The following is a 15,338-nucleotide window of genomic DNA, read 5'->3' on the forward strand; positions in this document are numbered from 1 at the left end:
TATTGCAAAGGAATAAGATATACTCCTCAGTATACAACAGATATTTCACTCCCAGCCCTGTTCAAGTCCTGCATTGAAAGGCACACATCCATCCTACCGTAAAATTGAATAAGTTATTTATTATTACTGTAGCGAAACTGTGGGATCTTTAATTTCATTAGAGTTACTAGGTTGCAGATATCTGACTACTTAATGACCTTGTATTTACTGAGAAAAAAAGTCTGCTGCTGAAATGACAGACATGTAATGGCATGAATTCATTGTGGATAACAGAGGTATAGAAGAGCTTACCATACAATGTATGACTCAGATTTCACTGCTTTTTGACATTCAACAGTAACATTGTAAAATATCACTGAAATAAATATCAGCAGTTAATCACAAAAGATGTAATGTTATTAAGGGGGAAGAAATTGCCCTTTTCTATATGTTTTGCTTCAACCCTGTGCAGGAAATAAGGCACAAAAAAGATGTCAGTTAAATTGCACTGTTCTATCTCACTCAAAAGAAGTAGAGAGACGTTAGCCAATGGTAAAGCATTATGGTGAAGAAGGAGAAGGAGAAAGAAGGAGAAGGAGAAGGAGAAGGAGAAGGAGAAGGAGAAGGAGAAGGAGAAGGAGAAGGAGAAGGAGAAGGAGAAGGAGGAGTGGAACTGAATTTGCAATCAGAGTACCTTCCTTCTCCAGCCTCCCATACACACCCTTAAGTAGTTTACCTAGCGGCATTATAAGAATCAGTTATATTATTTTATGTTAAATATCAAATATTTTAAAATTTTCTCTCTTTTAGGAGCAGATAGCCTCCAAAATATCGGCTGTGCCAAGCCTTAAAAATTCTGAAAATTTCTTTATATCTAATAAAGACTATGCAACACAAATGTGGAAAATCAGAGCTTTACTGATCACTCCTCTATTTTGAGACGAATAAAAATTCCATGTTCATTTATGCTTGTACAGATCTTCCTTTTGAAGAACAAAGCACATTAAAATTCAGTGCCATAATGCTTCTTGTGTTCTAAGTAAATGTCCTTAAACACCATAAGTGATGGGACACCGTAAGAGGTGTTTCACAAGATGCTCAGAGGTGCCATAGAAGTCTGTGGGTAATCCAGGGAGGAAATTCAGATCTACCCACTTTATTTTTTGTTTCAAAGACCATCATTTATGTCCATTTCTACTGCCCTGCTCATCCAGTTTGCTCTTGCCTTCAGAAGCTGTAGACACAGAGTGAAATCTAAGGCAGCACTGTTCTCTAATCTGTCAACCATACTTCAGTAGCTAGCTGTGAAGGTCAACAGTTAAATAAGCCTGATCTAGGAGCAATTAGTCATAAATCCCATTATCCCAAAAAGAAATCTGACATAGAGAGATTGAAAAAACAAAAGGTATCTAACTACTGACTTTAGCACTAGCCCAGGCAAGAAAGTTGTCTAGTATTTCCAGTTGTAAAGACACTTTTAAATACAGTTATGTGTGAAAAGTGAATACTTTTATTTTGTATCAGAAAAAGAATGAAGGAGCAAAGATAAACTGGGAGACCCCAACAAGGGAATGAAGGAAATGTTAGGTGTAAGCAATATTAATATGCTAAGTTCAGGTTTTATACTTAATACTGAGAAAATAAACTAATTCTCAGTAAAGAGAGGGTCAGATGTACAGGGAACACATAGTATTTCTTTTCCAGTATGAAATCCACACATTTGACCCTATCAGCAGTTATCAAAGGTACCAAACTCGAAGCTGCAAGATGTAGAAACATTTTTCCTTTCCAACCTCAAACCAAAATTTATTGAACCGAGTGACTGTAACCTGCTTCATCTGTGGGCAAATGTTGATTTTTTAATGGGAACTACTTCAGACAGAAAAATAAGGGATTTATAAAGCATGATTTATATATGAGCAATAACCCACAGAAATAACCTAAGCATCAAATATGTTTTCTTTATATCATGTGGTGTGCTTTTATTTACAAATTATTCTTGTTCAGTGTAAGTAATTACAATAGGTTCCCTTATACCACTGGTTCATGGGCCTTCAATCAGCTGCACTGTTATTCTATCTGTATGCTTTGAACTTACTATCTTTCAATCTTGCAACCTATTGAAAACATTTTTAAGGTCTACAGTTTGTTGTCTCAGAGAAAGATTGCCAGTACTCATTTGAAACCATCTCTGAAACCATTATCAGGTACTGCTTTTCTTGATACTGTGGGACATATCTGTAGGTGTCAATCTGGCCCTGCCTGCTGCCTGTTGATAAGCCAGATACCACATATACCTTGTCACTATGCCAAGGTATATATGCCACAAGCAAACTGAAGCTCATCCTCTGGCTCTTATGAGTCGTAGCGTGAAGCACAGAGCAAAAATTATAGTGGAAGGCATTCTACAAAGTGTTAAGGTCATGGAGTCTCAATAAATATTAGCTCAGGCCCACTGGAATTTCATTTAATGTTATTCTAATCTCTTTCATTTCTTTTGGGATTTCAGATGTCCATACACATGTGAGTCATGAAATGTCAACTGAAAATAGAGCTTACATTCTTACAGGTTACAGACACAGAATGACAAACTGGAAATATAAGCAAACATTAAAGGGTGTAAATTACCAGGTTTTATCAATTTATTTGAGGCATCATACTTAATATTTTAGCTCTGCTGATATGGAGATATCTTGAATAACTTTTCCCTCCTCTCCCAAGTCCCCTGGAAAACAGCATTTTTCAGCAGAAGGTCAGGAAGGAAAATGCAGCCTTTAGCTTCCAGCTGGTTTTAAATAAAGTGGAAATGGCATCTGCCCTAAATATGAAATATGCTCCAAAAGATATTCTTAACACAGTAAAAGGATTACTCTAGCTTCTTCTTCTTTTAAGTTAAGAGAGGGATCTTGTGATTAAACGAAGTGTTGCAGGCTGAAGCTGGTAGAGAGAAATAAAAACTCAGAAACAAATGACAGTATAGTCACGAATTTGAAGTTTTGTTTTGGTCACTGAGGTTTGATGTAAGAGCTTTTCCCTGTGCTTTACCTTACATTTCTCATCACAGAAAAGTCTGGAACAAACTGGAAAGAGATAAGAGATAATATTGTGTCTGGGCCTCTTAAGGCCATGGTTGTGGTCATTGGACACATTCCCTCTCCCCACTAATCCATTTCCAATCTAGGCAGTCTTCCTAACTTTAATTCCTTGATCCACGACAGGAAAAGCCTGGAAGATACAGTTACAGGCAGCTACAGACAATTGATTCCAGCATCAGTAGCAACATCATTTCCCCCAGAGATCTCACGTCTTTGTTTTACAGCCTGTTGTGCATTAACCGGGATGTGCTAACCAGATGTCACCTCCACCAGGCCTGGAATTAGCACTTTCCTGTCAAAAATTCTTCCCTTCTGTGCTTATCTCAAGTTCCAGCTATGGTGGATTCTCTTATGGCCAGTTCCTTCTGTGGCCTTTACAGTGTTTGAGACAGGCAATGGTGTTCTTTAAGTTCTTACAACAGCTCCAGTCACAAGAAGAAGCAAAGCCGATTCCAGGACATTGTGGCTTTATCATTGGCTCTGAAATGCACAGACAGGCAAACATATAACGTCAGGAAACAAATGGATATTTATGTGGAATAAAAGCTAGCCCAATAAAAAGTGCAGTGGATAAATCAGAGCACTATAATGACATGCTAGTTCCAAGGATGCATGTTATGATAAGACACTGAGATCTATAGCAAAAAGAGAATCAAGTAAGAGCTATTATTCCTTTAAAATTTAGTAGTGAACCTTTTACAATATTACTGTCCTGCAAAAATAGAAATGTTTTTAAATGAAAGAGAAACTACCCTTGTTTTTCCTCAGCCATGTAAAGGAAATATTAAAATAAAATAGAAAAAATGTTCAACCCAGAAGAAAGTTGATAACCACATAACCTCATTTGCTCCTGCAGGATTGCTGATTTGGAGAATTCATTGAGAGTCATAAGGAACATGTCCAGGCAACTGTATTTTCAGTCTTCTATTGCCTCTTTCCCACCATTCTAAAAAACTCCTTCTCAAGGATAGAAAGTGTTTCAGCCTTGGCCCTCAGCCAAAACAAAATCCTTCCTCTCTCCAGGAAAAATAAAAATCCTAAGCAGCAACCTGTACATTTTCACCTCCCCTCTACAAGACAAATTTCCACAAGTGTAGTGCAGCTTGGGGCAGAAGATGTTCTAGCAGCTTGTCAGGATTTTTTAGGACAAGGCAGGGAGAGTCTGTGCATCAGATGGGAGCTGTGATAAATATACATGAGACTGAAAGGAGGGGGGGGAGGGGGTAAGAAGGCAAATCACTTCCAGAGCACAAGACATTGAATTTTCAGGTTCTGCTGTACCTTTCAACTGCCACTGCTGAAACAGGCAATCCCTCCTTTGCTGGCCAATTGAAGCTGATTTTCTACTCCTTAGTCCAGGTTATTCAGATTTTTCCATCATATATATACAATTGTCCACAGCAGAGGTAGAGGGGAGTCTTTATCATAACTCACAAGGGATAGACTTCACAGCTTCCTTTTCTGTGTTCGCTCTCCTTTTTAGTTTCTCTGAATCTATCCTCTTGGCAACCACAGAAATGCTTCTCTTCCCTACCTCACACCTCTTGCACACACATGACCCAGAAACATTGCTAGTCTTTACTTGCTCTGAAAGGAGACAGCTCTTCAATTTCCCCCAGCTAAGCTTCCCTCCATTTGACCACGGAGACTCAGACCAGATACTCGCCAGGCACACTGGTGCTAGGGCATGAAACACTCTTGATCACTGTGTGAAGGAATTCTTCTGTCCTACCATAAGTACATGTCCTAAGGCAGAACCTAGTCCCTAATGTTATGGATACATATAGTGCATCTCCAGCGTGAGAAATTCCACTAAAATCAAGAAAATGAAATCAATAAAATTATGGAATCAATAAAGGGAAGGTTGGAGGCAAATGGCAAGATCTGTACGTTAGGTTTTAATAATCCTCAGGTCCTATAGATTTTATTTAGTAGTTTTATATTTACAGCTATAAAACTTATTTCTGGAGGCTGGCAAAATAAAGTACTGTTCCACAGACTTCTCTGTCTCTCACATTAAGAGGACTGGAACCCAAACAAACATCTGCTGTGACAGGGAGACACATTTCTCTGCCTTAACCACAACCTTCTCTGTAACTATAGTCTCTCAAGTATAAGCAGATTGAGGCAAGATTACTGCTCTAGAGTCCAAAATGGGAAAATATTTAAAGGTGAGGTTTTGCATGCAATTTTACATATAACTTTATTTCTGCAGGCACTTTTGTTAAAACATAGATAGCACTGCCCAGAATTTGGCAGTCATTGTGTGCCAAAAACCTTCTGGTTTGCAACTACATCAAATTTCAATTTTACACAGAAGATCATGCATTATTTGGACAAAAAGATTGAACTGGTAATAAGAAACTATTCCTTTTATTTACAAATCCATAAATACCTGAACTTTTCTCCCTTACGCACTGTATTTCAACTGGCAAGATGGAATAACAGTATACCCTTTGGAACCTTTCTTCACTCAAGTACATATAATCATTACTGTCAGCCCATCAAGCTCCAGGTGAAAATAGATTCTATATAAACTCTTTTAAGTCACATTTGATTAGACCCTTTCCTGTATGAGTTTGACATGTTTTTATTATTTCTTATCATGGCTTCTGTGGTGGAGTTCCCCAGAATAACTCCTGTACCATAGCTGACAAACAAAGTCTGACTTATATTACAGAGAAAGTAATGCTGAAAGTCTCCAGCCGAATATGGTAAATGTAAAGTGTGTAATGTACAATTTTCTTATTTGAATAGAAGCTTTATTTTGAGTAACATCTACCAAAACCAGGTAACACACCAGGAAAAACAGGATAGAAAGTAACCTGTAGCCTGGGTGGAGGTGGCAGAGAATCTATGGCAAGGTAAAGCAATGTGACAACAGAAAGGAACATAGCCAGTAATAAATAAGGAGAAATATGTACAGATTTCACTGGCTGTATGGTGAAGACTGTAATGAAAAGAAAAAAATTAATTATAAAAAGTAAAACCAATAATAAAACCATGGCTGAAACTTGTAAATGTTTTTTTAAGAATGCCAATAATCACAAAGATTATGAGACACAGCTGGAACCCTTATGGGCCTACTCTGTTGGGAATGGTTTTTGGAAAACTAATACCATGACAAATTTTGCCTGTTTTGGTGGCTTTCTTGCCATCTTTCCCTCTTCTCCCAAAACATATGAATATAGAGAGGTAAAAGACCTCTTATAAAGCATATCTAAATCATGACCTGTGGATCGGGGTCAGGGTCTGAATCAGCAAGTGTGTGGCCAGGAACAGGCAACTTGAATTCATCTTGGGCAGGAGCCAAGGGCTAGAGTCTTAGCTTAAAACCCGCTCCTATGGGAAGGAGGATCATCCCCATTAAGGCTTCTCACTTTCTTCACAACAGTTTCACAGCCAGAACCACCTGTTGTGTTTTCTGTAATTGTACACGAGCTCAAGCAGCCAAAAGTTGTCAGGGACTGTCAATGCACTCAGGGCTCTGAAGAAGAAACTAGTGATCTCTGGAGGAGAAGCAACAAGTTACAAGGTACCTTTCTGTGCACATGTCTGCATGAGAACATCTGTGGTGGGTGGACCCTGGCTGGACACCTGGATGTCCTGGATGGACAGACAGATGAAAAATATAACAAAAGGCTCCTTGCTCGAGACAAAAACATGGAGGGATCACTCACCTGTTACCGTCAGACAATCTCAGCTTGGGAAAACTGACAATCATATCAGAGTAGGATAATGAGAATTAAAAACGAATCATAAAAAAAACATTACCCCACCCCTCCCTTCTTCCCAGGCTCAACTTCACTCACAAGTTCTCTGCCTTCTCCCCTCAGCTGTGCAAGATGATGGGGAACACGGGTTGCAGTCAGTTCATGCATTCAGTCAAAGAGTTGTCTCTGCCACTCCTTCGTCCTCAGCGGGAGGACTCCTCACACTCTTCTGCTGCAGCGTGGAGTCCCTCACATTATGGACAGTCCTCCATGAACTTGTCCAACATGGGTAAACTGCTCCAGTGTGAATGCCTTCCAGGGATGCAGTCCTGCAGGAACAGGCTGTTCCAGCATTGTCCCACTCAGGATCACAAGACCTGCCAGCAAACCTGCTCCAGTGTTGGCTCCTCTTTCCATGGGTCCACCAGTCTGCAGGAGCCTGCTTGAGTGCAGGCTTCCCACAGGGTCACAGCCTCATTCACATATCCACCTGCTCCAGCATGGGGTCATCCATGGGCCAGTAATATCCAACCTTGTAATTTACGGCTTCTCTGGTTATTTCACAACTTACCTATGTCAATTTAAAAATTGATGAGGTGATGGTAATCTCTATACCTAAGGACTTTGTCTACTATGAACATTTCTTCACAGTAACACAAGTGTAGTACCCAATTCCAATGCTGTAAAACGTATTCAGATGGGCATAAGTGCCAGTACAGTACTTTGTAATATGATTATAAAAAAATATGTTTGCACAGAACTATATAGCTACATAAGTCAACTTTTCAATTTTATGGTTCTATGCAATTATTTCCAGTAAATACACTTTCAGGCAGGAGTTAAAAATATTTTAGAGATATGGCATTATGCTTTCCAACTAATTTATCAATTTGTTTCTGTGTTAGATCAAGCTAAAATTTTATTCTCTGGAGCTACACATCAGTTTTGTTTAAACTGTCATAGCAGTACACACATTGTACCAGCTGTCGTAGATTTTTAACTTTGGATCTGTAGCCCCTAAGAAAATGATTAGCCCCATTGGCTGATATTTTTAAGATGGGGGTGGTAATGGGAAAGCTGGATAATGATAACAAAACCAAAAGCAAACAGTGTTAAAAAGAATGGGAGAACATGATCACATTTCTATAATTTTATTCTCATTTCAATGTTATGAAGACCTTCTCAAAACCAGAGGAAGTCTGCAAAATTGCTTTCTAAGATGTGAGTAGAAATGTTTTTTAGGTACTCTACAACTACTGGTAATGGAATGCTGTTTACAAAATTTCAAGAGAAGATTCCTGCAATCAGTCATTAAAATCTTCAAAAGAGACTGAACACCATGGGATAAGGGAGAAAGAACAGGCATGGAGTGGAACTGCCAAGAGTAGGAAGGAGAATGTGCTTCTCGACCTTATCTAACAAACAGTGAAGGCCTTGCTGGAGATTTAAAGTTGTGGGCAGCCTTAGCTGCAGCAACCACGAGATTGTGAAGTTCAGTGTCGTGTGAGGAGGAAGCATGGCAGCAAGTAAGATACAATCACGGGCTTCAGAAAAACTAGCTTTAACCTCTTCAGGGATCTTCTTGGAACAATCCCATGAGGACAGGCCCTGCAGCAAAGAGGGGTCTGAGAGTTGGTTGATATTCATTAATCACTTTCTCCAATCTCAAAAACAGTCCTCTTGAGCAAGAAATAAACAAAGGGGGCAAGAGGCCCATGTGGATGAATAAAGAACTCATTACTCAAGAATAAGCAAGAAATATACAGGAGATGGAAGCAGGATCAGGCCACTTGAAATGAATATAGAGAGAGAGTCAGAGTGATTAGAAATGAGACAAGGAAGGCCAAGTGTCGCAGGTTTGGTTTGTAACCGGGCGGAAACACCAATTTAGTGTAGTGGTTTGGTCCAAAATACTCATTACTGTTTATCTTCTGTGAGATAAGAATTAGGAGAAACACAAAGCAGGCACCAAACTTGAAAGAATATAAAGAAGTTTATTAACAGACCTAAAAGAGGAAAGAAAAAAAAAAATTATACCACCTTCAGAACTCTCCTCCTCCCCCCACCTTCCTACCTTCTCTCACTGACAATGTGAAAAGACAGCCCTTGAGATGTTCAGTCTGTTTACCGCTGCCATAATAACCTTGTTCAGTCCATTTAGAAGTCTCTTCTTGCTCATGCTATGAAAACATTATCACAACGAGACAGCCGCCCACTTCCAAATATTGTTCAGTCCATTTAGGAAGAGGAGTCTCTCTGCCTGCATGTGAGTCCTTTCCCCCGACTTGCAGCTTGTTCAAGGTCACACACAGATAGCAATTGGTTTTCCCACGTTCGAGGGTCCACTCTTGAAGTTTTTTGGGGTACAATTTTAAGGTTGAGCCGTTCAGAAACAAAAACAGAGGCCCTTCTCCTTCCCTGGGAGCAAAGGGTCTTCCTCATCTTCATTGTTAGGACTATCTCTGGGAGCATCTCTAGGGACTGAGGTTTTCTCCTTTCCCGTTTGGAGCAAAAGTCCTCATCTGGTCCATCTCTCCCTGTCCAAACTTCTCATGAAATTACAGCTGCATCAGCATCTGCCTATCTCAGCGCAGGTGCTTTTGCTTACGAGTTGAACACTCCACCCCCCATATCTTCATGGAATTACAACGGGATACTCTGATATATCATAGCTTCACAACAGAATTTCAGCTTTAAGCATCTCCTCGCTCTCTTCCCTCAGGTTTTCAGCTCTTCACAGCATTAAAAGGGTTAATCTCACCTCGGCCTTGCAGCTTTGCAGCTGGAATGTTGAATCTTTCTTATCGCAGTGGAGGGGGGGGGGAGCCGAGCTGCTCCGGCTGCCCACGGCAAGGCAGTGGGGGGGGTTCCACAGCTGGAACAGGTCCATCGGCTCCAGGGTGGCCGTGGCCCGGCCCGGCCTGGCCCAAGCAGGGCCTGGCCGGGCCCGCTGGCCCCCACACGGGGCCTGCAGCCACCTGTGCCAGCACCGGAAACGAGAGAGAGCTTGGAGGGGGAGTTTGTCTATTCTTAAATGTGGATCACAGAGGCGGTCACAACTTTAAGTGGCTTAGAGAATTGTCCATATTCAAACTGGCCAGCTGATAGGTTCTATCAGGTCCCAGAGGAAGCTGTAAGCACCCCTTAGCAAGGACATCCCTTCCGGGACTATGCTTGCTAACCTATGACATCAAGGTCCATCTGTGATTAAATCTGGCCAAGGATGTCAAGGACAAGAAGAAGGGCTTTTTCAAATACATCAACAACAAAAGGAAAAACAAAGGATAATGTGGATCCACTACTAAATGGAGGGGGATCCTGGTAACAGACAACCCAGAGAAGTCAGAGTTACTTAATGTCTTTGCGCTTGTCTTCTCTGACAAGACCATCCCTCAGAAATTTCTTACCCAAGAGCGCAGGGTAAAGGAATGTTGGGAGGAAGACTTTCCCTTGGACAGCGAAAAAGATGATGAAGGGTCTGCAGCATCTCTCTTACAAGTACAGGCTGAGGAAGCTGGGCCTGTTCAGTCTTGAGAAGAGATGGCTGTGGGGACCTCATCCATGTATACAAGTATCTGAAGGGAGGATGCCAAGAGGATGGAGCCAGGCTCTTCTTGGTGGTGCCAAGAGATAGTAAAAGAGGCAGTGGGCAAAAACTGATACACAGGAAGTTCCATCTGAATATGAGGGAAATCACCTTCCTAGCAATGGTGTCTCATCCACGAAACTTCAGAGAGAAAATGCTAACTGGTGAATTTCTGCACTTTATTGTTATTCTTATATTCCTGTCTTCTCAACTTAGTCAACTGACCTATTTAGATATGCTCTTTAGGATTAGATAAACCCCTTTCTCCTTTACTAAAGAAGGCACTTAGAGTGACTAGTTTAAATGTACATGTCTACTTTTCATGAAATGGATCTGAGTTTGATGAAATAATCTTTTCAAGAATGGATTATGATCTCCAGATGTGGCTCTAAGAAACACCTCCCTCTAGTTCCTGTCCTCCATGAAGTCAACTGCCCCTTCCCCTCTTTATCATAACAAAACATGTCCAAATTTTGTTGGGAAGCATGCCCTCATTCATTTCCTACTCCACTGCCAATCAAAGGGCTAGACTGATTGTAACAAACTTCCAGTATTCATATATTTTCTAAATATTTACTGTACGTTTTTATCCATTTTAACCAAAACACCATACACAGCCAGCTTCACAGAAAGAGGTATATAGTGCTTCTTTACCCTGTTACTTTCTAGGTTGTTCACCTAGTAATGTAAGTAATGTAAGTACCTAAATAATGAAATACTGAATCCAAGGTATGTAATAGATGTATCCTTGAATTATTTGGACTGAGGTTTTTTTTTCCCTTGGAACAGTTATTTTTATATAGTTAAAGAAATTAATCATCATGACACAAAACAACTGGAAATATTTGTGTACCTTCAGTTATACAATGATTCAGATGGTGTGAACTGGAATAATTAGCCCAAGAATACTTGATAGAATGTGGTAAGTCAGTAAAGTCATGTCACATGACATCACTGGCCTGAGTTGAAGAAGTGATAGTCTATTACATTCAAACCAACTGACTAGTGATGGTTTAGTGCCAGATCATTATTCTAAACAAGATATATGATGCACATAGAACACTGTAAAGGCTCAGCAGGAACACAATGCATTTAGATATTTACCAGCCTCAAAAGGCATGAACTATGACTTTCAGTGCACAGGGAAGGGCAGTAGTTTGAAAACAATCCCCTATGTACAATAAGTACTGTATTTTTAAATCATTATCAAAAGCAAAATGAATGTTCTATTTGTATAAGCCTACAAAATAAATGTTCTATTTTTATAAGCCTACAAATATTGAAAGAAATGATGATGATATCATATCTGTTGGAGTTGACCTGAGTCGAATCATTCTATCTGATCTGAGAGCTGTCTACACTGGGTTTTCTGTTGCTAAAGCAACAGCTAAGCCAGCTTTGTAATGAATGGACAAAATAATCCACAGGCACTTCAAAACATTATGTACATGCTCATTCTTACTGTATGCCATATCCACAAACATATATTTGAGTTGACTATGCAAAGATATATAAGTGTATATATATGTTGAGTATGCTTTGCCAAACCAACAACAAATGCTTATGCTGTGAATGTGTATGTAAAGTAACCATGACTCTGAAATACTTTTTGCAAAATATTTAAGTAGTTCAATTTTTAGAATTAGTAGTTACTTTGAAACAGTTGTTGCAACTGAATATAATTGCTATAGATGTGATCCTGAGGAGTAACCAGGGATTGAGTAATCCTATATTGTATCTGTGGAATGTTTTGCAATCTAGACAAAGTACATATGTTTTTCTCCACATAACAGTTCCATCTGAGATAACAGACAGGTTATGATAGATGTTGTCCATCATGAGCAGGACTATTCCTCTCCCAAGTCCATGCAGTCCAACTGGACAAGACAGGTGAGATTTGGGAGGAAAGTTGGGAATGCCCCATCCAGTAGAGTAACATATCAATGGCTGAAACAGAAAAGAATACTGAATTAGTGGATGCCAGAAGTGTTTTTACTAGAACTGAACACTTAAGACCCTTTCACAAAGTGGAAGAACAGCTGTCACTGTGAAGGAATACAGTGCTGAGAATCAGGTCACCTTGTGGTTTTAAATAAATTTACAGCCCTAAAGAAGGGAAGAGGTTAGGTATGCACTGCTTGGAAAGAAAGTGTGGCATCAGAGGGAACAGAGTCAGAAGTGAACAAGGTTAACCAAGTAGAGGGAGCAAATTTCTCTGGAGGGCTAGAAAGTACTGCTTCTGTAGTCAAAAAAATTCAGTTTTCTGTTGCTTTTTGGAGTTGCTGCTTGGATGGAATTGCCTTGACCTTCTGTTGGACTGCAAATAAATCTGAGAGATTTTGCATAACATTGACATTGTTACTCATTGTCCTAAATAGCAGGAGGAAAGAGCAATCTAATGGCAACTCTGTTGTCATCATATACTTTCCAGAACCTCATGTCTGGTCAGAGCAATTAGTTTTCATTCTAATTTTTCACTTAAAACTAGTAAAGGCAGGAAAACCTTTGCATTACTACTGAAGGTGTTATCCAACAATCTGCTTTTTAATTTCCAGTTTTTTTGGATGAGTGGCTAATTCTATTGTCAAATACTGACTGATTACTATCACTAATGAGCCAATTTCAGTGAAGATATATATACAACCAATTATAATTTATAAATTGCATACTACTTATATATATATATACCATTTACAAACTGTGAAAGATAAAACACATATACATTAAATACAATACATAATGAAACAAGCAGATAGAAGCTGTTTAAGCTAATTAAAAATTGCCCATGCTACCCTCATTTTGGTTCCTAATATATTAATCTCTGTTAGAATGTTTTCACCTCTCAGGTCTGCTGAAGCAAAGGAAAGAAAACTAATTAGTATTATTTAATACTTTTTTTGTTTATGTAGGCAGGCTTTTCTTCCTTTAAAAAATAGACCTCAATAGAAATAAACCAGGATACTTCCCTGCTTCTCCACCATTTGTTGCCCATATTGCAACAGTAAATATCTAGCATCTGTTGTTGTTTAATTTAAAAGACTATTCCAGCTGCAGGAGCAGCCAGAATTTTATCAGTGAATGGCAAAAACTCTTCTACATTCTTGAAATCCTTGGGATGTGTCCTAAGTGGTGCTCAAACTATTTCAATTTTTTAACTTAAATCAAATAAATTCATAACAGTGCCAGTTTCTTTCCACAGTCTGTAAAGAGAGCTTGGACTGACTAACATAGGTGAATCCCTTCTTGCTTCCTGTTTCCTGCCTATTGTCTCATCAGCTGGTTGGGATATGGAAATTTTTCCCAATGTGATAATCATCAATGAGAAGAGGAAGAAGCACTATGTGCAGAGTGTGGCAGAAACAGTTTATTTCAGTTCTGTTGTGTTTCCTGCTTCAGCACTTAGTGATGGTATCCAGTGTAACTTTATGCCATTCTCTTAGAGTCCAAGTCTAGTCCTTTTGGATGTCCAGTTTTACAAAACTACAGAATCATAGAATCATTCAGGTTGGAAAAGACTGCAAGATCATTGAGTCTAACCTTTGATCCATCACCACATTGGCAACTAGACCACAGCACTCAAAGCAGCACCTCAATGTCTTCCTTGCAGCGAGGGGTCCAATACTGAGCATTTGAGGAGTAGTCTCACCAGTGCCAAGTACAGGGGGATGGTCTCTGCACTGGTCCTGCTGGACACAATATTTTTGATACAATATTTTTATATTCTGCCATCCTGCAAAATTTTCCTAGAGAAACTTACACAGGAAAAACTAATTTAAAAAGTAATTTATAACTCAACCACAGAAAAGAAGCAAAGAAAACAATCTCTTTACCCTAGTAGCTTTCTTCCTAGGGTCTCCTCTACACAATGGAAGCTGAAATGTCTGTGACATACACATATATGTCACTGTCAAATTAGTGCTTAACATGCTTCTTAAGAGAGTAATTTAAGGACTGTTGTACAAAATTGACTTTTAAAGAAAATTATCACAAAGGCATTATTCTTGCTTTTTCTATTTCTACATATTGTACATGAAATTAAACAAAACAAAACAAAAAACCACACATACACAAAATGCACACCAAAAAGCCCTCAGCAATGACAAAAGACTCATGGCTTGAGAAAAAAATATATCAATTTTCAGTCTTAAAGGTAAAATGATCATGGTGCTAATAAAAATTTTTAATGTCCCTTTGGAAAGAAGGGTAGGAACTACATTAAGAATAAATATAGTTTAGTATTTTATATATCGAATGCAGTTATTTAACTTCATTATATAAATATATTATATATAATTATTATTATTATATAAATAGGATAAATTTGGAGACATTGCGATTTGTGTTACCTTGCCCTTACAAAAAAATGTAAGTGGTCACTTAAAAGTGAACATGGCATTTAAGAAACTAAACCACCAATAACACTGCTATTATAGTAGAGCCCAAAGCCCAGAAGAAATCAAGATTGTACTGTATTAGTTGCTACATAATATTGTAGGGAAATTTGGTAGCTGGAAGAGTTTTCAACTGGAGCTGAAAGCCCAGACGCTTGGGCAGAAGTGAACAGGTCTGAAATACAGCTGGAGTGTGAGAGAATCACAGGAACACAGAGCAGCTGAGCTAGAAATGTACCTCTGGAGATCATCAGTCAAACTCCTGCTGCAGGCAGGATCACTAACAGAAGGTTCCCCATGACCATCTCCAGTCAGACTTTGGATATTACAAAGTTTTTCTCTACCTACCTCTAATGTTTGACCACCCTCACAGTAAAAACAGTTTCTTTCTCATATTCAAATAGCATATCTTGTACTTACTTGTGCCTGAAAAACATCCTACAGATCTTCTCTAGCAGCTTCATTCCTTTTTCTAACTTGGTGGGGGAAGAAAGTGGGATTTTGTTGGCAGGCAGTTTACTAAATTCACAAAAATACCAAAAGGAGGATGGTACTGTCATGAAGTTGTATTAAA

This window comes from Corvus moneduloides, chromosome 2 (genome assembly GCF_009650955.1).
Source record: "Corvus moneduloides isolate bCorMon1 chromosome 2, bCorMon1.pri, whole genome shotgun sequence".
Lineage (NCBI taxonomy): Eukaryota > Metazoa > Chordata > Aves > Passeriformes > Corvidae > Corvus > Corvus moneduloides.